The sequence below is a fragment of the Tribolium castaneum genome, chromosome 1, assembly GCF_031307605.1.
Source record: "Tribolium castaneum strain GA2 chromosome 1, icTriCast1.1, whole genome shotgun sequence".
Lineage (NCBI taxonomy): Eukaryota > Metazoa > Arthropoda > Insecta > Coleoptera > Tenebrionidae > Tribolium > Tribolium castaneum.
The window spans coordinates 25,957,800-25,984,969 of NC_087394.1; the positions used below are offsets into that span (position 1 = coordinate 25,957,800).

Consider the following 27,170-nt stretch of genomic DNA (forward strand, 5'->3'; position numbering starts at 1 on the left):
AGGGTTGAAGATACAAAAAAATGTAAGGAACAAAGTTGTAGAGAATTAAACTTCACCATATTTCTATCTTCTACAGTTTAGGTATAAATTAACTTTTCGTTACATGACCACCAGAAAAATGAAACGAATCCGTCGCTTGAGCGTATTTTAATGTCTTTGAGGCTTAAACCATTGACGGTAGAAATATGGTTACGCGGACTTCTTTAAAGGAAATTTAATTCTCTACAAACTTTTTTCTAACTTTTTTCTTGAATCGTATTCGCAGCGTTTTGAAAAAACGGGACGAAGCGCAAATTTTAAATTTTGAATAATTTTTTTCTCATGTTTCTCATGAAAATTTTAATTGGCACATTTTCTCAGTCTGTTAAGAATGCAAAGCTCAACATTTCTGATTTTTTTTCCGACTAATTAGTGAATTGGTTGGATTTAAATTAATTTGGCGCCGAGAGGTTATAACGTTTGAAGCGCCCTCATTTTTACTCTGCCGTACTATTTGTTTGGGTTCAGAAAATCCTGCGATCTTGTACATTGTTTCGTCTCCTATGTTATAATTCTCCGTAGTTCAAAAGTATTTGTTCATCGACTCTGGAATTCTAATGCACTGTATCGCTTTGTCCAAATGACTATTGTAATTTCCGAATACTTATGTCATTCTTGTCAAATTTGCTGTCCAAAAATTTTTCCAAAAATTCTTACTGCATTATTTGAATCATTAGGGTTTGTCTTGATGTGTGATTTACAATTTTGTGCTCTTGGTTGTCGATTTAGAAAAAATCATGCATAAACAAAAGAAAAAGGCTTCATTATTAATAAAAAAAATATTTGATGGAGCTTACAATATTCAGAACCTACAATAAGCAATAGGAACAAGGAAATCGCGAATGACTGCGAGTTGTAATGTGTAAGTAAATGCATGATACGCCACTGCAGTAATTATTTTTAATGAAGTAGCATCCCGTGCCGAAAACGTCTCGCTTCTCATAACTAATTTCCAAATGCTAATCCTGAAGCCCACTATAAAATCAGCAGGTGTCGTGGAGGCTTCTATAATTAGAAATAAGCCACGGAATTCCTAAAACCAATAATGAGAGAGTCTCTAGTATGGCAGGTGTCGCTCTTTGATTTTTTCACTCCTTAGCGAGAAGTTCTGCAAACTATAAAATTGAAGTGGGTTAGACAGTGCGTCTCCCTAAAAGACCATTTTTAATTAAACACTCGTGGAAATGGCTGTAATAAATCGGAGAAGCGAATATTTCAGCTCGCTTATGGTTATGTCGCTTGTTAGTTGATGCTCGAATAAATAATCTATATTCGGGCAAGGATAATAAAGTCGCTAATACGCCCTTACAAAAATTTTAATTGGATTTAATTCAAGTCGTAAATTACGGATGGATGCTTTAATTATTGTTTTACTGGAGTATTAGGTGATGATTGTACCGACCAAATTCTTGAGCGCCCACTTGTAATTCGACCGTATTTAGATGAACCCGAATTTACATTCTAGGATGGAAGGCGGGTTTTAGATTTATTAATTATTTCAAATTGAATTGTAATCACGCCTTTTACGGTTATCTGACACCAAACCGGGCATTTGACCCTTCCATGCCACATTTTTTCGCTCGGTTTTTAAATAAAGGCAGGCTAGGCCAAAATTATTTTTTTATTCTAAAAGTATTTGAATTTGAACTTAAAATTGCTCTATTTTTGGAAAAAAAATCTAATTTACATGATTCAAATGCCTATGAAACCTGCGTTCTGTCTAAATTCGACAGTTCCACCTATTCTCGGTTAGAAAAGCAGTTTTTTTCTAGAAATGTTGAAAAATTATTACATTTTATTCGGTTTACATCGTTTTTTATTACTTGTTAAGCCAGACTTAAAAATTAATGCCATTTAGCCTGACTTATTCGAATTAGTTTGTTTTGGAGTAAACTGTTTTAAGAATAACCCCAGAAGCCACAAAAATGATCAAAAACGGTGTTATTTTGTTTTTTTAGCCGTTAAGAACTTTGCATAAATAGATTCTCATATTTTTTGAAGTTTTGCTAATACTGAATACAGAACAAAAAACCTTTACATGTAGTCATAAATTACTTTATTTTTATTTTGTTGAACATTTTACTATGTTTTTCAGTCAAAAGCCTAATTATTTCACAAATTTTTCTTAAAAACATCAAAATCAACTGATTACTTTTGATATTTTTAGAAAATATCATTAGAAAATTAGATATGTTTGTACTACAATAAATTTAACGTACCTAAATTCGAAAGAAAGGTCAAAAAATAATTTATCAAATACCATACGAGAGTAAAAAAAAGTTTAAGTCTTTCTTTTGGTGTTTCAAACTTTAAAAATTTTTATGGTTAAGTTTTATTAAAATAAAAAAAAATTATATTAAAGAAATAAAATATCTACCGGGTGATCGAATTTAATCTCGAACACTCATAAAAAATATGATTATCTTTGACTTCAAATTTGTCTATTGTTTCCAAGGTAATGTCAATATAATCTTAACCTTAATAGAAACCGATTACCCGGTATATGTTTAATAGATGTGAAGTTAGTTTAAATTTTTGTTGAAACTTACTAACCGTTCTCTTTTCTTGGAACACTGGGTGTAATGAAAATATAGGGACAAAAGAAAATCAGAGATTTTCCAGGTTAAAATACAAGGATTTAACCAAACTTACTCTATACCAAGTTGCACAGTTTAAAAGTTAGAGGGCGCTAATGTTCAAAAACTATTTTTTTTTATTAGTAACTTCAAAATGGAATAATCGATTTTGATAAAATTTGGTACAAGTGATTTATCATCAAAACCTCATGTGGTGCTATATTTTTTTGTTTGTTTTTTGTTATTGTAAAGTATTTACCTATCAACAGTTGTATACATTATAGGATAGATTTGTTATACGTTATCTGAGTGGTGTAATTTTTTTGTACGAAAGACTTATCATTTCATAACAATTTTTGTATCTTATAAAATTTTTGTATTAGTCTTGGTTTTGGAATAAAAAAATAATTTATGTAGAAGTGTCAACATTTTGGACGTTCACTAATTATTATTATTATTGGTTTGAAAAATGCATTTTATTATTTAATGTAATTATTTAATTATTACTTTACCATACATATTACTATAACAACAGTGTGGATTTTAATTAATAAATTGTTGTGTAGAAATCGAACAATTTTTAGAGATACAAATTTTTATGAAAAACTGTTTTTTGTTTAAATTAATAACTAATTACTTATTATTATTTTTTTTTTACTCCAACACAGAGGCTGATACAAAAATTTTATAGGATACAAAAATTAAAATAATTTGAAAACTACATATTTTATTTGGAAAAATTGAGTTGTGAATACTTGAAATTCGAAATAAAACCTTCAAAATTTAGAGCTTGTTAACTTTTTTTGAGAATTTGAAAACGCCGAAGGAAAAGATCTAAATTTTCTCTTTCAAATGTTTAAATACAACTTCAAAATACTTAAAAATGGTAAAGTTATCGATATTTGAAGGGGAAGGTGAAAATTCAAATAAATAAATAAAAGGTGAAGATATTTTGAAAACTATAAAAATTTTGAAATTTCCTCAATGTTGGCGACTTGATTTCGAAATGACAGATCACTTTTATTGTAAATTTAATAGTAAACTTGATAAAAAACATTGGAAAATAAAAAGTCTAGAAAAAAGTTTATAATTTTCTAGTAAGAAGCATTTTTATTAAACGTTTGAGATTTTTAAGAAAATTGTTTTTATTCATTCCATTAATTGACCCGATTTTCTTAAATTCTGTTAGATTCGTATCATTTACCGAAAATTGTTGAAAGTTTGTGAAATAATGATGAATATTAGAATAATGAGCCATTAGATCGGCGGTCGAAGGCTAAAATTATCCTCCTTAATGATAGCCTACCAGTATTAGTCCTCTAAAATTGTCGACAGTGCAATTAATATCCGTGTTATTAAAAGTCAGGTAGGTGTATTTCGTCCAGATGCTAATTTTCCGGGTTAAAGTCTATGAAGCGTAAAGCAACCATCATAAGCTGTTTAAATTAAAAATTAATAGTGCTAGGTTGGCGATTTAAATCTAGACAGATCTTCCGTCACTTCCCACCTGTCGATTTGAAAACGGCCGTAGAAAAACATCTGGCTCCGCTCGTGTCTAAATTGATGTGATTTAATTAGCTATTGCTATACGTGACCGTAGTTAGAATTATCAGTTGGATTGCGGTTACGCCAGTTGGAGTAAATATTTCGAATGACCTCCCACTGATCCATTTGCGCTCCATAATTGGAAAAATCTATTATTCTAATTAGCTCCAATTATAAATTTTGCCTGGTAGCCAATATTAGTTAATAAATAGTGCACGTTTTGCCCGAGAACTGGTTTTGCTCCGAAATCGAGCGTTGTACCAACTTATAATAATGGATAGCTATATAGTATAGTTAGTTATTAAATGAGGTTCCGTAAATTATTATAAATTTACGATCTTATCTTATTACCTGTCCATTCAATTATCATGCGACTAAAATATAGCAGCTGCTTATTTTGTATTCCCATCAGCCCCCTCTAACTTCAAAGCCATCTCAAGATTATTGACAATGTGTTTACATAACTTTGAACACAAACGAGTTTCCAAATTTCAAATATTGACTAAACGATCCTAATTTATTGCACTCCATAATCACTAAATTAATTAATTTCGAATAGAAATGTTTTATAATCAACTAAACTCAACTGACAGCGACATCATTCTCACGAATTTAATTTGATTATAAATGTAAAACTCGGGTGTTTTATGCCACAAAGTGCTAACATGATGTGATTTAGCGTTTGGGAAATGGCATCTCAATTAAAACCAAAAAGGAGATTTCAATTTTGTGATATCACATATACCTATATTTTTTTAACGATTGTTAAACTATTTGTTGTGTTTTTGCATTAACGCTACTTTAATTAATAATAATTAATAAAATAGTAAATGCTATAGGTAAAAAATCCACGCTATGTGAAAACAGTAATTGCTACTAAAGATTTATTTTTATTTAAGAAAACAATGTATCAGTGCAAATTCTTTTGTCTAATAGGAGGGGCAACTACACTTTTTACTTTCCCCTGGGAAGTACTGGGTTTTTTCACTTCAAGTCTTTTAACTTTTAACTTTGGTTTATTAAAGAGATGGATTTTAATCGGATCTTCACGTCAAAAATTGCTTTAAGTCTTTGACTGGCATTTCAGATATTTAGCTTAGCAGGTGGGTGTCAAATATCTAGGAAGGTATGGCGTTTTATAAGTAGGTAGCATTATTATTTTTTTAGCAAATTTTATTTTAATACCTAGCATTTATAACGTTTTATTTAGCAAATGAATATTATAATATTATTTACTTGGGTGTTTCAACCATATATTTGGCATTAAAAATACAAAGTGTGTTAAAATGATTTTCATCGATTCCCTTGTGAATGTTTTATGTAAAATCGGAAATGCCGTTTTTTACAACTAATGACATGTTTAAACATCGAATATTGCTATTTTTTATTTATTAAAGTCTACAATTTGGAATAGGTTTGAATACTACAAGTGTTTTCCGGCACACTGTAACCTTTGTTGCTTTTTAATTAAACTTATAAATGTAAGTAATTGACAGTTTGTAAATTTCTCAACTGACAGTTTTGACATTTAATGACTAACCAATTCCAAAGTTAACTTGATGAAAATCATTTTAACACACTTTCTTATTTTTTGAGACGTTTTTTTGTGAGATTGTTAATTTACAAAAGTTCTCCGAAAAATTCAGTTTATATTTTTTCAATTATTATAAAATTTGACATGCAGTCACTTTTAAATAATCATTTAAAAATGCAAGCCGTAAGGTTGTGTAACAACTTTGTTTCTTAATTTTGTAACACAATATAGTTTAGCTTTGGTATTATTAGCTACTACAATTTGAGACCCCATTAAATTTAGGAACTTTTTTGTTTCTTATATATAATTTTTTTTTTTAAAAACTGAATCAAACGTAACCCACAAAATTTATATTTATATTTATAAATATTTATATATTTTATGTTTTTAAATGCTACATTTTGACACTAAAATAACTGACGTATTTGTTTTTTAAATGACAACTGGCATTTTGATTAGTGTTTTAGATTACACACTCTTTTGTTTTTCTGATAATTAAAAAAAATAAAAAAATTGAAAAAAAGTAGAAAGTAAAATAAAAAACTTATAGATGTTATTTAGAGTATTATACAAAGAGTTTTTCGTTCTTGCTTTATTTTTGTGTCTACGTGTCATATTAAGAGCCAGTTTACAGAACATTTTAATTGCAATCAAATTTTAGCTATCTGAAAAAAACAAAGAACAAGTCAAGAACAAAAAGATAAAGCCTTATTATGTTTAAATGTTAATATTTTTTATTTTGTTAAATAAATATTTTTTTTTAATTTTTTTAAATATATTTTGTTTTTATTTTCTTATTACCAGAAAGACAACAGTGTATACTATTTAAAACAGTAAACAAAAATTACGGTAGTCATACAGAAATACAAAAATGACATAAATGTCTGTATGATGTCAAAATGTACCATTTGAAAAAATAAAATCGACTTTTCCGAGAATTTTTTTGAAAAAAATGACTAATATTGCTATAACAAAGGTGTGAATTCTGTAAGTAACTTTTGGTTCAGTCTGTAAAAAAATATTACAAAAATTAGTTCATATTTCGATCTAGAAGTATTATATTTTTATATTTTATTTTATTTTTATATTATATTTTATTTATAAGCATAAAGGTCAAGACCAGTAATTGATGGAAAGTAAGATTATGCAAAACTCAATATTTTCAGAAAATTTTGCGATGTTTAAAAAAATCAACAGTAAGAGTCGACTACTGTTGACTGTTGTTATTTGAAATAATAATTCGTCAGAAATCGAGGGGTCGCGTAGCTTTTCCACACATTTTATCGTCAATAAAAGCCCGTGGTCCCCTCACACATCTTGCAACTTGCTTTTGTAAGTACAGGCGGCTTGGGAGTGCTTTGTTTTTCTCCCCTGCTTGCAAGTTCTTCCTTCCTTCCGAAAGGACAACTCCTCAGCTGCTCCTGCATTCTTATTTTAATGGCAGGCAGGACAGGTGGCCTCGACTCTGATTTTCCACATTCATCAGACTTAGTCCGACAACTAATTGGCGCTTAATCCACTCGATTTGAATATCTAATCAATTAATTTCCGATTGCGACGGACGGCACAAAAGCCCCAAATAACAGTCGTAATCAAAGCAAAATAAAGCCAAACACTCGTATTATTACATTACACCTTGGAGGCGTCCTGGGGCTGCTGATGACGCCCATTTAAAGACAACCTGGTGGGTTAGTGTTCCTTACTTTATCTTGTAGACAATACCAAGGGGTCAGAGTTAGTGCCGTTCCCACGGTTGGGGACCCCTTCGAGTCCCCTTACGTAATTGTAAGAACAAGTGACCCCCCTATTTGCGCGTATTTGCGTACAGATATGCAAGCTGGATTCCCATACGCGCAGCGTGAGATCGATGGGGTGGTGCCATTGCCACCCCATCTTGACTAACACTAATCCACTCCAATTATATCAAAGGCGGCTTTGTCTATTATACACACTCAATTAAAATGTTTGCAGGCAAGGGGGTCTCTCACAGTTTTTAATCAAAGTTGCCCATGGTTTTAGAATTAAATTGGCAATATTGAGTTCAAGAAACAGTCAATGATTGCGATTTTTGTCGTCAAGTAGCAAGCGACAGGTCATTTGTCACCAAACGATATCATAAGTAATATTATTTTTCTGTTTTGAGCGTTTTTTAGACAGAACCGTTATTATTTCAGAAAATTTCACTGAAAAGAATTCGATAAATTTACGTGGAGAAATGGTATATTTTTGTTGTATTTAAAAAATTTAGGTGAAACTGAATCAGAAGTTCGAAATTTTATTTTAGCTTTTTTCTCGTTCGGTGCAGTTCGTTGTCGAACCATATTTGCCGACTTGCATATTTTTCAACATGGTTAAAAATCACAAAAATAAATCATATTTGATGTTGTTTTGTTTATTATTTCGCTTGACTGAATTTAAAAAACACCAAAAATATGTCAAAAATCAATCAAAATTTCTGTTATTTTTACATTTTTTAAGCACATTTTCGGATATAGCTGCGGATACAACAGGAACTTAACGCAATTAGAAATTAATTTTTAGAAATCGATTGTTTCACGGACTTAATGATGTTTCGTATTTTATGAGATTGTCAGTCTGAAACTTTCTATTATTTGGCGAAATTTATTCAAAAATCATTCCGAAAAATTACCAAATTAGGTAAACAATAGGTAAACATATTATTTATTTTAAGAAATTTTGTTTAGGGAGGAATGCAAAATTTTTAAATTAGGTGGAAATTTACGTTATTTTAGCTTTATTTAAGTGTTTTGGGGCGTTTTTTTTTTAGCTAAAAGTGCCTACCTTAATCATTTCGTGATTTCGATTAAAATAAGCCGCTAATTTATCCAATTTGGGCAAAAAAAATCCGAAATTTTATTATACCTGACGGAAAATTTACTTAATTAAACCGAAAATGATATTATTTTATTTCTTATCAGCCATAAAAGTAGGTTCTCGAATTTTTTTTATCTATAAATCAAACACTTATCAAAACAAGCCTTAAATTAACCAAAATTAAATCCAAATTGATTCAAAATTGTAGCAAAATGCTAAGTCAGTACCGCATAAGTTGATTGTCACAAAGTTAATAATGGAAATATTAAAGAAGAAACATGTTTTGAACTAAATGGTTCATTTTCAGCTCTTTTTCTTACTTTAGATTGAGTTATAAAAATAAAACATACGCTTATCGTCAAATTTTGTATTTTTAGATTTTAAAATTCTAGATAAAATTGACTCAAAAGCTACAAAATTAGATCCAATTTTACATTTTTCGCTCGGTTTAGTTAGTTTTTGAATCAGATTTGTCGACTTGCTTATTTTGCAGCATAGTTAAAAATCACAAAAATAAATGATATCTGACGTTGTTTTGTATGTTATTTCGCTTGAATGATAAAAAATACCAAAAATATGTCAAAATACTGTAAAAAATACTGATTTTTTTACATTTCTTAAGTTTTTGAGCAAATTTTTGGACTAAAGCTCGAGTTTTTAGTTTAGTAACGGTGTTATTTTTGTCTTTTTCAAGTGTTTAAGCACGTCTTGGAGTCAATGATTGTGAGTTTTGTCGCCTAGTATTGGCGAGATTTGGAGCAATATTGCCAACAGCTCATTTTTTAGAAGAAAATCTAGTGAAACTGCGGTTAAAATAGGAACTTATAACACATTTTGAAATCAATTTTAAACTTTTTTTTGAGATTTTATCCAGAAACTTTCTATCTGTTGTTTGGCCAAATTCCTTAAGAATAATTCGAAAAATTACCAGATCAGGTAAACAATACTATTTGTATATTATTTATTTTAAGAAATTTCAGTCAAGACGGTTGCAAAATTATTGAATCAGGTCGAAATTTACGTTATTTTAGCTTAACTCAAGTGTATTAGGATTTTTTTAGCTAAAAATGCTACCATAATTATTACGCAGTTTCGCTTAAATTAAGGTGCAAATTTATTTAATTTGTACAAAAAAATTGCTGAAATTTCGCTAAACCTAACGAAAAATTTACTAAATTAAGCCGAAAATGATATTATTTTTATTTATTTATTTACTTATCAGATATAAAAGTAGGTTCTCGAGAAATTTTTATCTATAAATCAAATACTTATCAAATCAAGCCTTAAATTCACCAAAATTCAATCCAAATGGATTCAAAATTGGAGCGAAATGTTCAAGTCCATACCGTATAAGTTGATTGACACAAAGTTAATGATGGAAAAGTTAAAGAAGTAACATGTTTTGAACCAAATGGGTCATCTTCAGCTCTTTTTTTTACTTTAGATTAAGTTATAAAAGTAAAACGTACTCTTATGGTCAAGCTACAATAATTTAAACTAAATTTAAAAAAAGGCTAAAGATCAACTAGATTTTAAACATGTTCTTTCTTTAACTTTTCCACCTTTTTAAGTTTATGAGCATAAACTTATGTGGTATTAACTTAGGCATTTTCTTCCGATTTTCAAATAACATACCACTTTGGAAATAAATGTTTTCTACTCGAAATTGCTTCTGTTTTGTCTGCTTCACTTGATTTAGTTAGTTTATAAGCTAATTTTTTTCAAAGTAAGCCAAACAATCATGAAAAAAACGTTTTTGAACTGTAGTCTTATGGATTAAAAAAATGTTTTTAAATTGCATAATTCCATAAAACAATAAAATTACATATTATAATGTCTTGAACCAATTAATAAAAAACAGAACTTATAACCTGTATTTGAAGTCTCAAAAGTCAATACTGTGTCTTTGTTTATAATTCTTTTTATTTTTAAGCGTTTGCAGCTTTTGCTTTGCAATAAATTTCACCATTTGTTCCATTGGCTCTCTATTTTTGGCCTTTCAAAACCATTTCTAGTGTTTTTTATGTCTTGCATAAGAAAGAAACAAATTTATCACTTTCGAGTAACAACAAATCGAACATAGTAACACAATGTTTTTTTCTAAAATGTTTTGATTGATAGCACGGCTATTAATTAGATAGTAAATGTACGTCTTACTTTCAATTCCAATCACTTTTCAGCTAATAATAATAATATTTTGTCGGCGATAACTGACCACACTTTAACATATTTTCAGATGTCCATTTAACAATAATAAAGATTAGGCTTGCTAAGGTCATTTTTTGTACGTGCATACGTCAAAATTAGCAAAAAACATTATCAATTAACCCAATTATTTCGATAAAACAATGCGATAGGTGTCATGTCATCGTAACTCCTTCACCCATTGTGTAATTCGACAAGGTCTCATTCAAATAGTGAGCATCTTTTCAGCTCTTCTTTCACCACCAGAAGTAAACAGAATAAATTTCCGTTACGGATTGTTTATTGTGAGGGCGATCACGTTATACAATTGCATAAACAGGCAAGGGTCAAGCCAATTGAGCTATTTTTACTTTGTTCGTGTTTATTTTTATCACCGACTATTTAATGATGTTGCCGCAAGAAATTCGGCAAACCAGAAATCTGCCCAAAGGGACAGACTAAACAGGCACTAGCTTCTAAGCAAATGCACCACCAGTTGGTACACATACGATTATTTGGGTAATAACATGTGTTAAGTACCTAGAGCTGGATATTTTTCGGCCTCAAGGGCATAAATAGACCACAAGTGACAAGCAATTTTGACATCAGTTTGATGTTAGAGCAATTACTGACGAATGTTGACGTCAGAATCGCTTCCTGTTTAAAATTTAGCAAAATATTGTTTTGGAAAATCACGAAACTGTCAAACAATAAGCGATAGGAAGAGGTCTAGGTTACTAAAAAGCGTCAGTGAATTAACGCTATAACGAGCTATAAATAATCGTAGCGATAAGGAATAAACACCCACTAATTTAAGGTCAGCGAAACCTCCTCACTTGGAGTATTGGCAAATCTGGCGATATTGGATTTGTTTACTTGCGTCGATTTTTATGAGCTCCCACACGTCCGAGATTACGTTAAAACATAATTACATTTACGCAAACACCGTTCTTTTAAAAATAATGGACTCTTGCATAAATCAATAGATAAACACCTACGACAGCACTTTGTCACGGAAAAATAAATAAATATTAATGTGAAGCGGCGTTTAAACTATTATTATTCAACTTGTTATTTTCACGACTGCAGGAGGATGTACATTTAGATTAAGGATTTATACAAATTATGCCATAAATTTTGCAACATTTTACGTTATCGCTCACTTTACCTATGCTTCCACTTTTATTCCATAAAATCAGGCATTTGGCTTCGATGCACATCGTAAGCATTTCAGCAGTCAGTGGCATAGCAATAACCACTATTAAAATTCTTGTTTTTTTTTATTTGTAATCAATGAGCAACTTCTTTAACACTTTTATTTTTCTCACTTCTTATAAGTTAAAAACTAAAATATTGAAATGAAATATACTCAATGGCATAAAAATTGCAACACCAAGAAGGAATTAGAATTTTTTGATAAAAGTTGTCACAAATGGTCGACTATTAGCGAGTAATAAATGATTAATATTTGAATAATTTTAATCAAGTGGTAAGGGAGTTTTTAACATTTAAGTTCTTTTACCAACAAGTGTTATTCTTCCAATTTTAAAGGTCGTCTTTTATCACTTTGGACTATTTACCATCGAAATTGGTCATTTGGACTGTTTCCTTTTGGTTTTTCTTGGTATGGGAGAAATGGGCAAAAACGCATATCTAAGCCTGACCCGTCAAACTTTTATTCCGAAACACAACTCGTTTCGACCATAATGTGGTCAATGTATACAGTGTATATTCTCACCTGAGGATGACCACTGGTTGAAACATGTTGTCTTTCCGAAACGAAAAAGGAGACATTGTCATAACTCAGCTTTCTTAAGCATCGCACAAGACCGTTATCTTATTTAAAAATTCAAAATTTTAAAGATGTCATTCTTTCAATTGATGATGGCAATAAATCTATTATTATTATTATTATTATTATTATTATTATTATTATTATTAAATCTATTATTATTATTATTATTATTATTAAATCTATTATTATTATTATTATTATTATTATTATTATTATTAATTAAATTTCTGATCAAACTTTAATAAAAAAAAACTTTTTGCAGCACTGAATTTTATTAGCAATAATTAATTTTTTGATCTAATTAGCTAAAACATTGCGAAAAAACAATAATATAAAAAATTACACCATTTTTAGGGAAATTTTATGCTTTTGCGAATTCTATCAAGTAAACTACTTGATACCTATCCTAATATTTTTTGCTGTAAAAATTAAGATTGTAGTTGAAAAACGTTCTAAAACTATTGGAAAAGGTAAAAATAACACCGTGTATTTAAGATCTTGCAAAATAATGAGTCTTAAAGCCTTAAAAACGATATAGTGAGAGCGAGAGTTGAAATAACATCATTTCGATCTACTTTTCAAATTTTTGAGCTAGCCTATGGCGCAATTTGTTTGGATCAAACTTTATTTTATCTCTAAAGCGTGCTTAAATACTTAAAAATGGCAAAAAGAACTCCGTTTTTTTAACGAAATTTTACAGAAATCGAGCAAAAAAAACTGGAATAGAGTATTTTTTGACATATTTTAAGTAAATTTTTTTGCTCAAAAATGAATTAATGAATCAAGCGAATCTCTATGGTTATTCTTCCAATTTTTTGCTTTTCTGACAATTTTTTTATGTGTTTTTTTTAATTCGTTTAGCTTTAAGTGTTCTAAAAGTGCAATTAGGACTTGTGACGACAAAACCAAAATTACTAACAATTTAAGCAGTTATGAAAGAGGCGTGATTTTTGGACTACAAATAGGGGTTTTTTAATTAGAGAAATTGCTAGTAGTTTGGATAGAAATCGAAGTACCATTAAGCAAGTTATCACTGTTATCAGTCATGGCCCAGGGTAGCGCGAAAGAAAAAGCATACCTTAAAAAAATAAATGAAGTCCAAAATGGTCGTCTTAGGAGTATGGCTATAATTTAATTACAAAACAAATTTTTGTCCAATGGGTGGGTCTAAAGGTCATCTTTTATCACTTTAGACTGTTTACCATCGAAATTGGTCATTTGGACTGTTTTCTTTTGGTTTTACTTGGTATGGGAAAAATGGGCAAAAACGCATATCTAAGCCTGACCCATCAAACTTTTATTCCGACACACAACGCGTTTTGACCATATTGTGGTCAATGTACACAGTGTATATTCTCACCTGAGGATGACCACTTTGTGGTAGAAACACGTTGTCTTTCCAAATAAAAGCTTTGGTGTGTCAGGTTTAAGCTGTGTTTTTGCTCATTTATCCCATACCTAGGAAATCCAACAAAAAGCAATCCAAATAACCTAACATGATGGTAAACAGTCAGAAATGAAGTACGACGATCTTTGAACTTTAAACCATTGGGCAGACATTTTTCTTATACTTGAATTATTGCCATAAGCCGAAGATGACCATTTTGGACTTTTTTTTTAAGTCTGCTTTCTTTTCTGTTTTATCCTGAACCTTCTCTAATCAATGACTGATAACAATGCATAATGGTACTTGGATTACTATTCAAACAAATATCAATTTCTCTAAATTAAAAAACACCTATTCGTTTCCCATTTCAATTAAATTTCTCATCAAACTTAAATAAAAAAACTTTTTGCAGCACTGAATTTTATTAGCAATAATTAATTTTTCGATCTAATTAGTTAAAACATTGCAAAACGACAATAATATAAAAAATTACACCATTTTTAAGGAAATTTTATGTTTTTTCGAATCCTATAAAGTAACTACTTGATACCTATCCTAATATTTTTAGTAAAAAACTAAGAATGTATTTGAAAATGGTTCTAAAACTATTGGAAAAGGTAAAAATAACACCGTGTATTTAAGATCTTGTAAAATAATGAGTCTTAAAACCTTAAAAACGAGACAGCGAGAGCGAGACAAGTTGAAATAACATCATTTCGATCTAGTTTTCAAATTTTTGAGCTAGCCTATGGCGCAATTTTTTTGGATCAAACTTTATGTTATCTCTAAAGCGTGGTCAAATACTTAAAGAAGGCAAAAAGAACACCGTTTTTTTAAAGAAATTTTATAGAAATCGAGCAAAAAAACTGGAAAAGAGTGTTTTTTGACATATTTTAAGTAAATTTTTTTGCTCAAAAATGAATTAATTAAGCGAATCTCTATGGTAGCGAAAGAAGCTAATTTTGAATTTTTGAATCAAATTTTGTAATTTTTGCTGCAATTTTAGTTACATTTTTTAAATTTAAATTAGTTGAAAAATGGTATTTTCTTACCAACTTAAATTTCTCGGTAAGAAGTAAACAGCACTCCAATTTTTTACACTAGATTTCTTAAAGATTTCCACTGATTTAATCAAGATTTCCTTTAATTTTTGATTTTTTAAAATGCTTTTTCATAATTTTCTTAAGATTTTCTCAATTTTGTACACAATCTGCGGTTTACCCCTTGTTTTTCAATTTCTTTTTAAGGAAATAATTTTCTTAAATAATTGCGGTTTTGATTGAAAAGCGTGCTAAAACGTTCGACAACAAAAAAATAAATGTAATTTATTTGACTTTGTTTGGTGTATTTGAAAAATCTAACAAAAAAATCTGCAAAACTTAGTCAAAAAACACACACAAAGGCTTGAAAATGTAAAAGCATAACACCGTTTTTGTCAATTTTGTGGTTTCTCAGCTTATAAGTATTGAGAACCCTTAGCTAAAAACATCTTAAACCAAGTAAAGGAGTTACCATAGCACTGATTTCCATTTATTTAAAATTCCTAAGTGTTTTGTAAAACAATTTTACAAAATATGTAAACCTATTGTTAAAAAAAAACTAATCCAAACGAAAAACGATAAATTACCATACAATTTTATCTAACTTTGTCTTTTTGTATGAGCTCCAGAATTTTTTTTAATAAAATTTAATTAAAAAACTCAAAATACCATTTTCCAACTTAGCTTAATGTTTTTTCTTTTAGAATAATTGTGATTCTAAAAAACGTGCTAAAACGCTCGAAAACATTAAAGATAATGTAATTCGTGGCTTTATCGTGTGATTTTTCGGTTTGTTTTAAACAAACAGTAGTCTTACTGAAAGAATAAACTTTTATTTACTTTTTTTTTTCTTCTTTCTCTATTAAATAAATTTCACTGGCAGTGTCATATCTTATTTTAAGAGATTTTTTAATTATTAATTTGAAAAATGAAAATAAGATTTTGGGGAATAAATATACAGGCTGAGTTAATTGTCGTGTATTTCTGACATTTTTTTGGATGCAACAAAAAAATTATGTACCTAGTATGTTCCACTCTTGTGTTCTCTTTATGGAAATGAATTAACTTGTTTTTTTTAATTAATAATTATCATATATTTGTGTTGGTTACTCGAAACTTTGGCCTTTTTGAACAATTTCTTGATTGTAAATTAGAAATGGCTTATTATTTGTGATTTCTTCGTTGATTTTGTCAAATTGCGAGATTGAGCTAATAAATTACCAAACTGTCCAAACCGTGTCAAAGATAGCATCTCAAATATTTAATTTAACACTCCATCCGCGACTTTTATTACGGATTCATAAACCTGATTTATCGACTTGCGAAAAGCAAACAATTTTGATGGGAAACCCATCACGGACTATTAAAAGTCGCGGAATCCGTCCCTGAGTTTCTTTTTCCCAACTCGCTGAAGGAGAACGAGTTATTTATATCCCATCAGCTATCAAAATTACTCTCGTAGCTTATCATCAATTTTCATAAAATTGTTCGTTTTGTAAACAACACTGCCTCGTACCTAGCCATTACATCACATTTCCTTTACATGTTTCATGCAAATAGTGAGTAGCATAATTTTGATCTAATTGAATGTATAATGGGACATGAACAAATGTCGCTGCTTTGGTGATAAATACCAATGCAATTGCTCCAAATTTCCCAGACATGCAATTCAAATTGTACTTTTTGATGCGAGTCGTGTGATTGATTTTTTCATCAATTGAAATCTAAGTCATAAATTTTTAACAAAACCGAGTTCAAATGTCACACGCGTGACGTCAATGATCTGTGTTATTGATGCCAAATTGTTTAATAAAAGACGCGACCAGTCATTCCTATAAATACGACAGATAGTGGGAGGAAATTATTATTATTAATTAATTATAGTATTTAAGTGTCAAGTATTTCAGTTAAAATAATACAGGGGCTATAACTTTTTTGCTATTTGCTATTTTGCCATGCCGTTTTTGCTATCCGACAAAACTGTTTAAAGTCCACAAACTAGAAACATTTTTATTATACACAGGGTGTTCTATACAGAGTGTAATGTAATTATTTACAGCAGATTAAAAAATAAACACTCATTTGACTTAAAGATTCTATGTTAATAAAATAAAATACATTCTTTTGAAAAACCTTGAAAAATATTTATTAATTCTTATAACTGAATTAGCAACTTAACTTAATTCTGAGGCATTTTTGAAAGTACAGTGTTTCCTTACAAAAAAATTACAGAAGGGACTCTTTGTAACGTAATTTGAAAGTTATATCAGCCATTTTATTTGTCCCAGTACTTTTAAAAAATTATATAGATATCTGTTGCCTAAAAATGTGGGCAAAAAAATGTGTAGTCTACTGTGTCTTTTGTTTAAACTAGGATGAGATTATTAAATTTTGTGCCGTTATATTTTATTTCAAAAAATGTTTACTGTTTAGGAACTGTCTCATATAATAAATTAAATTTTCGCGAAATAAATAAATGCATAATTATTAAATCAAAAGTTGAGATCTAACAGAACCGCCGCTGCTTCCCACGCTGTCTCAATGTTGCGTAACAGGTGTGCTTTGAAGTAATGTCATTTCCCCATCAGGAACTGATTTCATGACTTCCCCTTCTGAGAACGTGGGGAAGCCGGAACTTACCAGGTGGCGACCCTTTATCCGAATTTATTCCATTGCGTCACTAGCCGCACATTATTATCTGATAGAACGAGAAAAAGACGATTTCTTGGGGGCTTTGGACGTATTGTTGCCGCAGCTGGAGGATCAAGTTAAAGTACATGAGAACAAGGCTCCCTCGCGATGGTACTCTGATATTAAATAAATCGTCACAATGTATTTAGTTTGCTGGAAAAATTTGCTTTATTTGTTGAGTTTCCTTCATAACTCATCGTTGAAGTCTCCAAAACTCCTCGAAATAGGAATCTAACTGAGACTAACAGATTTCTAACAAAAAACGCAGAGGTTGTTAAAGGGTTAAGTGAATGTAAAAATCGAATTATTTTTTTTCAAAATTTAACAAGACAATATTTTGTCGACGATAAAATTATGTGCGGAAAATGCTAATGTCTAGTTACCTATATCAGAAAAACTAGAGCTGGCAGAAATAATCTGTTAGCTGTTTTAAAATCAACGTCTAACAGTTACCCAACATCAGCAAAAAAATGTGAAGAAACAGAAGTAAATACATAAAAATGAATAAATAATAAAAATAAATTATAAATTAAATTAAAAAATAGAGTCGATAAAAAAATCTGTTGTCAGTTTTGAAATCAACGTCCAATAATTAGGTGACTTAACAACCGCAGAAAATCTGAGGCAACAGATATACTGTAGACTAGTGTAATCTGCCTCGATTCAGCTAGAACATCCTTTTTAAAAGCTTTACTAATACACGGTTGTATTTATTCAGTGAATAACAGAGGTTTTTAGGGGAAATTGTCTTGAACTGTACTCCTAAAAATATTTGTTTCGAAATCAAAAATTATCGCAGCGTGTTTTCTGTGTAAAAAAGAATCCGTGTTCTCACTAAATTCTACTCAACAATTTAAGCCAGAACCCGTCTATTTAAAAAAAAAATAAAAAATTACAGACAAAAATTCTTACTAAAAGTTTATCCTTGCATAAGACATTATGTAGATTTGATTCACATTTGAAGACCCAAAAATTTACAGTGCTTTGAGGAATAAATGCAGATTTGCTCCATTATGTATGCTTTTATTAACATACCAATAGATATCTACATACAGGCTGAGTCTTAACTTGCGCATAAACTCAAGGAATGATTATTTTTGCCAAATAATAACGAAGTAAAAGTGTTTTTTTATAGTTATACATATAATACTGCAATAGAAACACGATACTAAACTGTTAAATTTTAAATAATACGTGCAACAAGATAGTTAAAATTCTGATAAAGGCCAAACTAAATCACCATAAACGTTTATGTCAAACCAATTTTGAAACTTGCTTTATTAACATTTTGCACACCAGATTTGACAATCGGGACATCAGTGTTTTAATTTTAATAATTTTAATTTGAGTTTGCCAAATATAGTACAAAAAAAATTAGCAACTATTTATGATAATGCAAACTGATAGTCTATGATAAAAAAACGACTGTACTTGACATTTAGTAGTGACAATAAAAAAATAGTTATGACCAAAAAAGAGTGAATTGAAAAATAAGTGAAGTGAAAGTTTTTTTCTTAACCGGGATAAATTTCCGAAAAAATTTGGGAAAAAAATCAAAATTAAAAATTAAAAAAATTGGATAACATCTAAAAATCTTTTTGTGTTTTTTCTTCAACTGTTCAGTAATATTTCTCCTATTTTCAATGTTTCGTCTCGCATTCTAATATAACTGAACAACTCTTATAACTCTTATATTTTTTCCGATTTTGTTAACAATTTTTTAATTTTTTTAAATTTATCGGATTATTTCTGCGAAAAATTGTTTTTACTTACTTATTATTATCCTAAAAGGGGCGTTCTTTCGGATCGAATCTATGTGTTCAACTAAAGTTGATCCTCAAGACTTGACTGAAAATCATCGTAAAAACTTGATCAACTTAGTTGAAACAATGGTTCTTGCGATAGACAAGTTTTGTTGATCAATTTTAAATTAAACAACTAAAATCTATTCGTGAGAACTCGCCTAAATCTAACTGAGATTACCATTTTTTTTTAGAATTAACGAAATAGATGTACAGTCACAATTAAAAAGAATGACACCCTTAAAATCGCAGCTACATTTTTTTAATTTTTTTTTATATTTTAAATATTAGATATTTTAGTGTGACTGTTGCTATCTGGCACTGTTGGTAGGGTGGCATTCTTTTTTATCGTGACTGTGCCTATATCAGTATCCAGCTTGGTCGTAACAATAATAATCTTGGCATTATTTGAAATTTAAAAGCTTACTAGTGTTTTAATTACGCAATATCTCACTAACTACATTTTTTTGCTATTTGGTTTTATTTAGCAAATGCTATCAGCCCTAAGTTTATATTTATACCTACCTGGGTTAGGCAAGACCAACGTTATAACATTTTTTAGAAAATTGGTGTTGTAAGGGTATGTAACATAATAGGTACTATGATGTGAAAAACAAATTCTGTTAAAGTCTGATATTAATTTAACTAGGCTTAACTAAACACCCTGTATAAAAGCTTTGCTAATGCATAGTTATATTTATGCATCGAATAGCAGAAATTTTTAGGAGAAGTTTATGTCGGACTCTACACCAATAATATTTTTTTTGAAAAAAAATCATCGCTAGTCATGATTTTTTTGTGTAAAAGAAGAATTCGTGTTATAGTTAAATTGTGCTCATGAATTTGCTCTATTCTGTATGCTTTTTTTAACATATTAATACACATATCTAAGAAAGAATACATTTTCCCATTTGTTTTTTTTAAGAACGTGCTTTACATCGTAGCTGCTAATTATTTTGTGCTTTCTGTGACGTTTCTGTTTATTGAAGTGAGGTTTTCTTGTGCAAAGAGGAAGTAATTGCTGGCCGAGTTGAAATTACCCCTTGCTGTTAGCAGCTCGAATAACTCATGATAACTCTAATCTAGTTGTGTCGTTTCGTGTCCATAAACCGTCGAATGCATTGAATTCGACAGAGGTCTTAATTAACACACACACATCCCGATTTGACGGCTCGTATAACTCGTCTATTGAATGTAAAATCTGTCGACGTAATATTTTACGTCGGGGTGAACACGTGTATTTCGCAATTTAATCGTTCAATCTGACACCTAACGTCTTTGGTTTGCCTGAGTCTGGTTACACAGACTTATCACTTCCCGTAAGACGGACGTTCATACATCTCGTATGGAAATTGCAGTGTGGGAAGGCAACACCCCTTAGATGCCATCGCATTGAGATGTACACACTTTATTGGATTTCTTCACAGTTTTGGAATTTGCGGCGGCGCCGCCAAATTATGCCTGGATCATGCAAAATAAATTACAATGTATTAAGGTTGTTGCTTTCATGTTTAAGTCATAAGCGCAGGATGCAAATCGGGTTCAAGTGGAAATAATTTTGATTTATTTTGTCGAGAGATTTCGGGGCATTAATTGACATATTTACACCGCAGAGGTTCGGGGCAACAGCTGGTGGAAGAATTATCGATTCAAATTTCGTGTCAGCATAATTACGGTAAAATTACGACTATTGTTCTTGCAAAGACAGCTTACATTTTTTTTTATTTTTATTGCTTTCACTAATTTAATATTAAAATGAAAGCCTTTTTTGAAAATCGTATAAACCGTTATTTATTGCAAAATTTCAAACACGGTTATTTAGTGCAAATAATTTTTGACTAATTGAAAATAAAAGTCATCTAATTTGTGGAATTTATGCTAGTGAAAGTATCGTTTTTCATAATTCATGCTCTTTCCACCCACAATGCGCGTTTTCACAATATAAATATCGATATATTTCATCCGAAATTGGCTGATGAGTCAGATTTTCTATTCCAGCAAGATGAGTTATAAGCAGATGACCATTTCTGAATTTATTAAAATCTCTTAAATTAACAAATAATACGATTCCTCTTCGTTTTTGGTAAATGGCGCCAATAAATAACAGTTTTAGAACGTTGGAACATTGGATCGCACCAAAAATCAAGATTTGTTTACAAACATGTTTTAATTAGTTTCGTTTTCAAAACCCAAATTGCCCAGTTGAACCTTCGATAATATGTAATGTTCTTCGTTCGTTAGATTATATACAAAGTGGTAATTTATTTCACACATGTTTCGAACCAATTGGTTCATCTGCTTTTTTTTAAACTATAACAATTACATCATTATTAATCTTATTAATTTTTTATTATAATTGAAATTTTGATGTTAAAAAAAGGCTCAAAATGCACCAATTTCTTAATTCTGTTTTAATATTAACTTTTGGAAAAAAATTGTGTTATTTGACTTGTCTTTTTTTAATTGTTATGAATATATTTTGTTAAAATTGTTTATAGTTCCTAAGAATACGAGTGTGAAAACAAAAGATCGAGGGCTGTCGTTATGCAACGAGCGTATGCGAGTTGCTTACGTAGACACCCCAGAACTTTTAGAACACTTTAATTTAAAACAAATTGCTTTGGGAAGCGTGTTTAAAAATAGTGAAAGCATTAATTTAAAACACGTTGCTATGGGAAACGTGCTTTAAAATAGTGACAACACTTTGCTGTCGGAAAGGTGTTTTAAAATTGTGTTTGTAATCTAGGATTCAGATATTAAAAAGAAGGCTTAACATGTTACCAACAAAAAAATAATATTATGTCTACAGGGTGATTCAAAAATTTCTCGAATGGTGATAAAAGACGTTCAGTTAAGCATAAAAATGAAGTCAGAATTTTTCAAGCAACAAATTTTTTAATTTTTAAGGTACATTCCTAATTTGTTTTTCTTGGCAATCGAATTTAAATTATTATTGAATTTGAAAGTTTTTTAAATGTTTTCTAGGTACATCATAAGACATTAAATAGTGATTTTTTAACAGCTGTCTGTTTAATGTTGCAAGAGCTGTTGTTGACGTTAATTAAAGTCAAAAAAATATGATCTGAATATTTTTGAATGGCTATATTTTTCGAAAAAAGGCTCAAAATTTTGTGTTATAGGGAAAACTTTTAATTCAGTTTCATGACTTTTATCATCAAATAATATTTTTTTATTTGTTTTATATCATTAATTAATTTAATTAATTGTTTAAACAGTCAAACCTATATTTGTGGCCAAATCAAGGGGGTGCCAATGATTTGGATTTTTGTGGAAAACATGAATGTGTTTAGAGAAATGTTTAGAGGAATATGAAGAGACAGGGCCTTTGCTAATAACTTCTCAGTTTACAGTGTTCATCGTTTAGCGAAAAGGTTCAAAGGTTACGACATTTGTGCTTGGGCAACGGTTAGTCGGCATTATTATAAATTTTTCCTTCCCATCACAAAATGTATTCATTTCTGGAAAAATATAAATTTAATGGTTGCGCCGTTAGAATGAATGCCTCGAAAAGCCGGAATCTAATTCCAGTAATCAGTAAATGATTGACATTTAAACAAGGTAAATTAACGACTCAAACCACCCGCTTTTCAATTATAAAATGTTCTGCATAGTTTGTAATTAGTGATGTAAGTTGGAGGCCAGGAATTTGCCGCCTGTGGCAATGATGATGGGCATGGGTCGTCCACCAGGTAGTTGCTTCAGACTGTCAAATATCGGTCACTTTCCAATCATTATTAGCTTGCGGGAGTTTTCAAAAAACATTGTTGTAAACACCCACGAGATGCCAGCGATCAAAGCAACACTCGCCGATTCACTATTAAGTTTGTTGTAACAATGATTTAATTACTATTGTTGGCCAAAGTCGTATTTTATATTGACAGTTGGCGAACGGCCCAAAAATAAAACAAAACGGGTTTTTCGTATGTACGTAAGGGTGGGGGACAAGGAGAAATGTAAAGTTGGGCGAGCTGTAATTATCGAATTAGTTGGTAGCTGCTGGAAGTAGAAAGTGATTTGGAAATGGATTTCGTAATGGCTCATAGAACTGATCCAAAGATAAGATGGACAAGTATTTTTGCTTTTTTGCAATTCAAATTAGTTGAAAAATGAATCAAATATAATAATATTATGAACAAAAATAATAAAAAGTCAAAAACTGGAATTTTATTACATACGAATAGAAAACGTTTTTTCTTAAAAGTATCACTTATTGTTAATTCATTTTGTTGTTGCATAATTGTTTTGTAATTCCTGAATGCAAAAATTATGCATTTACATTTCACTATTATTATTTGTATTTAATCATTATTTTGGCATTTTAATAAATATTTTAAGAATTATCTGTACTTAATTTTAATTTCCGGTTTGTTTTATTATACAATACTAAGACTCTTTTTTGTTACAGGGAGATGTATTATACAGGATGAACCGGGTAAGTGATTCCGCCAAAAATATTTTTTTCTGTATCTCAGACATTAAGAATTGCCAAAAAAATTTGCATTTGCTGTGACATACTTTATATTTTTCGCTATGCATCTGAATTTTTTCAGAATTATTTCAGTTATTATCTCATAATATTAATTTGTAGAAGAAGGTAAAAAGGGGATGATGATAATAATAACAAATTAGTTGGAATTTGAAATTATTTTTTTTTTATATTAAACTAAAACTTAGGAGACGAGTTTAAAAAATAGCTTTTTGTATAAAACTGTAATACTATTTCTCTCATATGGAAGATTATGTCCTAATTATAAGAAAACCTTTTTATCTGAATCCCTTTGTATTCTGTTGTAAATACAGAATGTGCCAGCGAGTTGTAGTCTATTATTCACCTGTGAATATTAGAATTTTTTTTCCATAAGCTCTCTGCCTTACCTAAAATTATTTTTAAATATGCAGAGTGTTTCGGAAATGAGCTACAATACAAACTTAGTTTTTTTTAATGGAACATTCTATAGTTTTTACATTTTTGGATGTAGCTTTTAGAACAATTTTTTTTTAGAAATACATACTACACAAAAAATATACAAGATGATTGAAATAAATTAAATTGCACTTTTTTAGTGTGATTTATTAGTTATGCGAATTTTATAAACTAACATAGAATATTTACAAAATAAAGTATTATTTTACAAAATATTACACTAAGAAAAAATAAGATTTAAGTGTGTGATTTACTGCTAACGTGACCAAATTGAACCAATTTGGTAGGTTCATTTGCATTATTAACTTTTAGCCACGTATAAAAATTTTATGGAGCTTTCCTAAGCCCTACATTAAGCCCTAAATGGCGTATAATATTAGTAAGCTTTGAGTAAAACTGAACAATTTTAATCTGGAAACTGATGATTTCAAATCTTAAAAACTAGCTGTTTTTACTGAGTTACTCTTGTAATTTGAGTAAATAATCAACAATTTTAATCACATTTTTTTCAAAAAAAGTTTACGAATTATAATTTCTTATTCTTATTCTGATAATTCTTATAATTTCATCTGTTGGCTATTGACTTTTGACTATTGTCAAAATAATTATTCTTCTTCAGAATATTAATATTACTTCACAAAAAAATTAAATAAAAATACAGGGTGATTTCCTTTAGATAAATCTAAATTAGGTAAAAACAACATTTAGCCTTGAGTAAAATTGCACTTTTTGAATCTTAAAAACTAGCTATCTTAACTGAACCATTCTGTATTTGTGATTTGAAAATTTTGGAATCACTTTTTTCAAATTGGGATTTTCTAAGTTTTTAGTTTTTTTTGCCATTTAAATTTTTTTATGGTAAATTTTTAACAAAAATAAAAAAGCTTACACATATTATTACACATATTATCAAGTTATCAACTTTACACAAAAAAAACTTGGGGTGATTTTGATAAAATTAGTCACAATATGCCTAGCTTTGAGCAAAATTGTATTATTTTTAGTGTGGAAAATAATGATTGAATTACCAGTTCGTTCAGAATCACTGATATTTGCAGATTGAGAATTTAAAAAACTATTTTTTTCTCAAATTATAATTTTGTGATAAATTCAAAAAAAGTTTACAAATTTTTTTCTCATAATTTCAACTTTGTTACTTTATGTAATTAACTGCCATCTGCGCAATTAATTAATTAGAAACAGTAGCAAATTTTAATCTTGTAAATAATGATGTTTTAAATATTATTGTTTTTTTAGCCGGAAGATAATTTTATTAATACTTTCCTCAGATAATCCTGACTGTAAATTACGATGTAGATAAGCCAGATGTGATGAGATCTGTGGACCTTTCTTAAAATCATCGTGTAATTAATATAACAAAAAATGTATTGTTGAACAGGAAACGTGATAAAAAACGATTGTAATCTTAAACAATAATTACATTGAGCTAATAGTTAAGTGGGTTAATTGAAATGTCAGTGTAGTAACTTGTGCATTTGACAATCTTAATTATTTTTGTCCCAATTTTTCTCAAATCAATAATAACGTTATCAAAACAAATAATTCGATCTGTCTTTATTAATAGAACAAATTAATTAGCCACCTGCATTAAATTAATTCAACAGGTTTACACTCATGAGCCCCTTGGGGGTGTGTCGCGTTTGGTGCAGATACGCCCTCCATGGGCTTGTTCTGTTGGGGTTGAGGGTGTAAGGTGCAGCACATTCGCTTGTAATTAATGAATCGGAGTGTTTGTGCCCAATTATCGGAGTTAAGCTAAGATAAATGTGCTGAATTTGATCGGAGATGACCCGGAGGTCGGGTGCTGTGACCAGTGTGCAATAATAATTGCGATAACTATCAGGTAACAATTTCATTTATCGATATCTTAAATCGATTAGCTAACTGTACTCGGATTAGAAATATTTGTATCATTCTTATTAACGAACACTTTTTGACGATACGTGTTTCGAGAGCTCTAATTCGACAAGTAACAAGTTTTAATAATTGAAAGGTACTGTATTAGCAATCAAGCAGTCATGGATTTGAAAACGGGGCGGACAGGTGAAACAGCTTGGATAAATCTAGGTGGAGTTGGGAGGATTTAGGTAGATTGGCTGTCACAGGAGGATTTTCAATCGCAAACTTGCTTATAGTCCATTCAAAATGTTGTGGAAAAGCTCGCACTTTTAATACAAGTTACTGTGGAAAATGTGGACAAAAAGTAGTTTTTTCGGTATTTGAGTGGACAATTATAATGTTATACAGGGTGTTCTATCTAAACCCCATATTAGAAGAATTGGTAGTTCTAATAATGATAGTCATCTGAAAATTTGTATACAACCATAATCTCTTACGTCCTACTCAATGAAAATATTTTCAAGATGGTGACACTTCTGGTTATACCGGAAGTCGCTATCACCTTCCTGATTTTAAATGGAAAGCTATATTTTTTAATGGGTTTTTGGATTACTAAAGGTATTTCAAGGTAGTTTTCACAAGCTTTCCGTATTCCTAAATTAAGCCGTTTACGAAATATTAAAGGGTTTTAAAAAAATTTTTGAATTTGCACTTTTTAGTTAAAAAATTTATAACTCTGCCATTTTTTAAAATTTGAAAATAATTTTTTGCTCAATTGAAAGAGGAAGCCTAAATCTTTCGTTTGGTGTTTTCAAATTTTTAAAAAAGAATAACAAACCCCAAATGTTTAAAGTTAAGTTTTCAGAAAATTAAGCACTCAAAACTCATTTTTTTCAAATTTTTTAAATGAAATGTCAGAAGTTGTATTTTATTAGAT

General features: G+C 29.7%; 1 protein-coding gene across 1 annotated transcript in view; it reads left to right on the forward strand.

The window, feature by feature from the left end:
• The window catches only part of LOC103312803 (early growth response protein 1), a 182,555-nt gene that overhangs the window by 74,407 nt on the left and 80,978 nt on the right, over positions 1-27,170 (forward strand). The window contains exon 2 of the mRNA XM_008194345.3: positions 23,855-23,881. The gene's annotated coding sequence lies outside the window, so the exon portion shown is untranslated. The remainder of the gene's footprint in view (positions 1-23,854; positions 23,882-27,170) is intronic.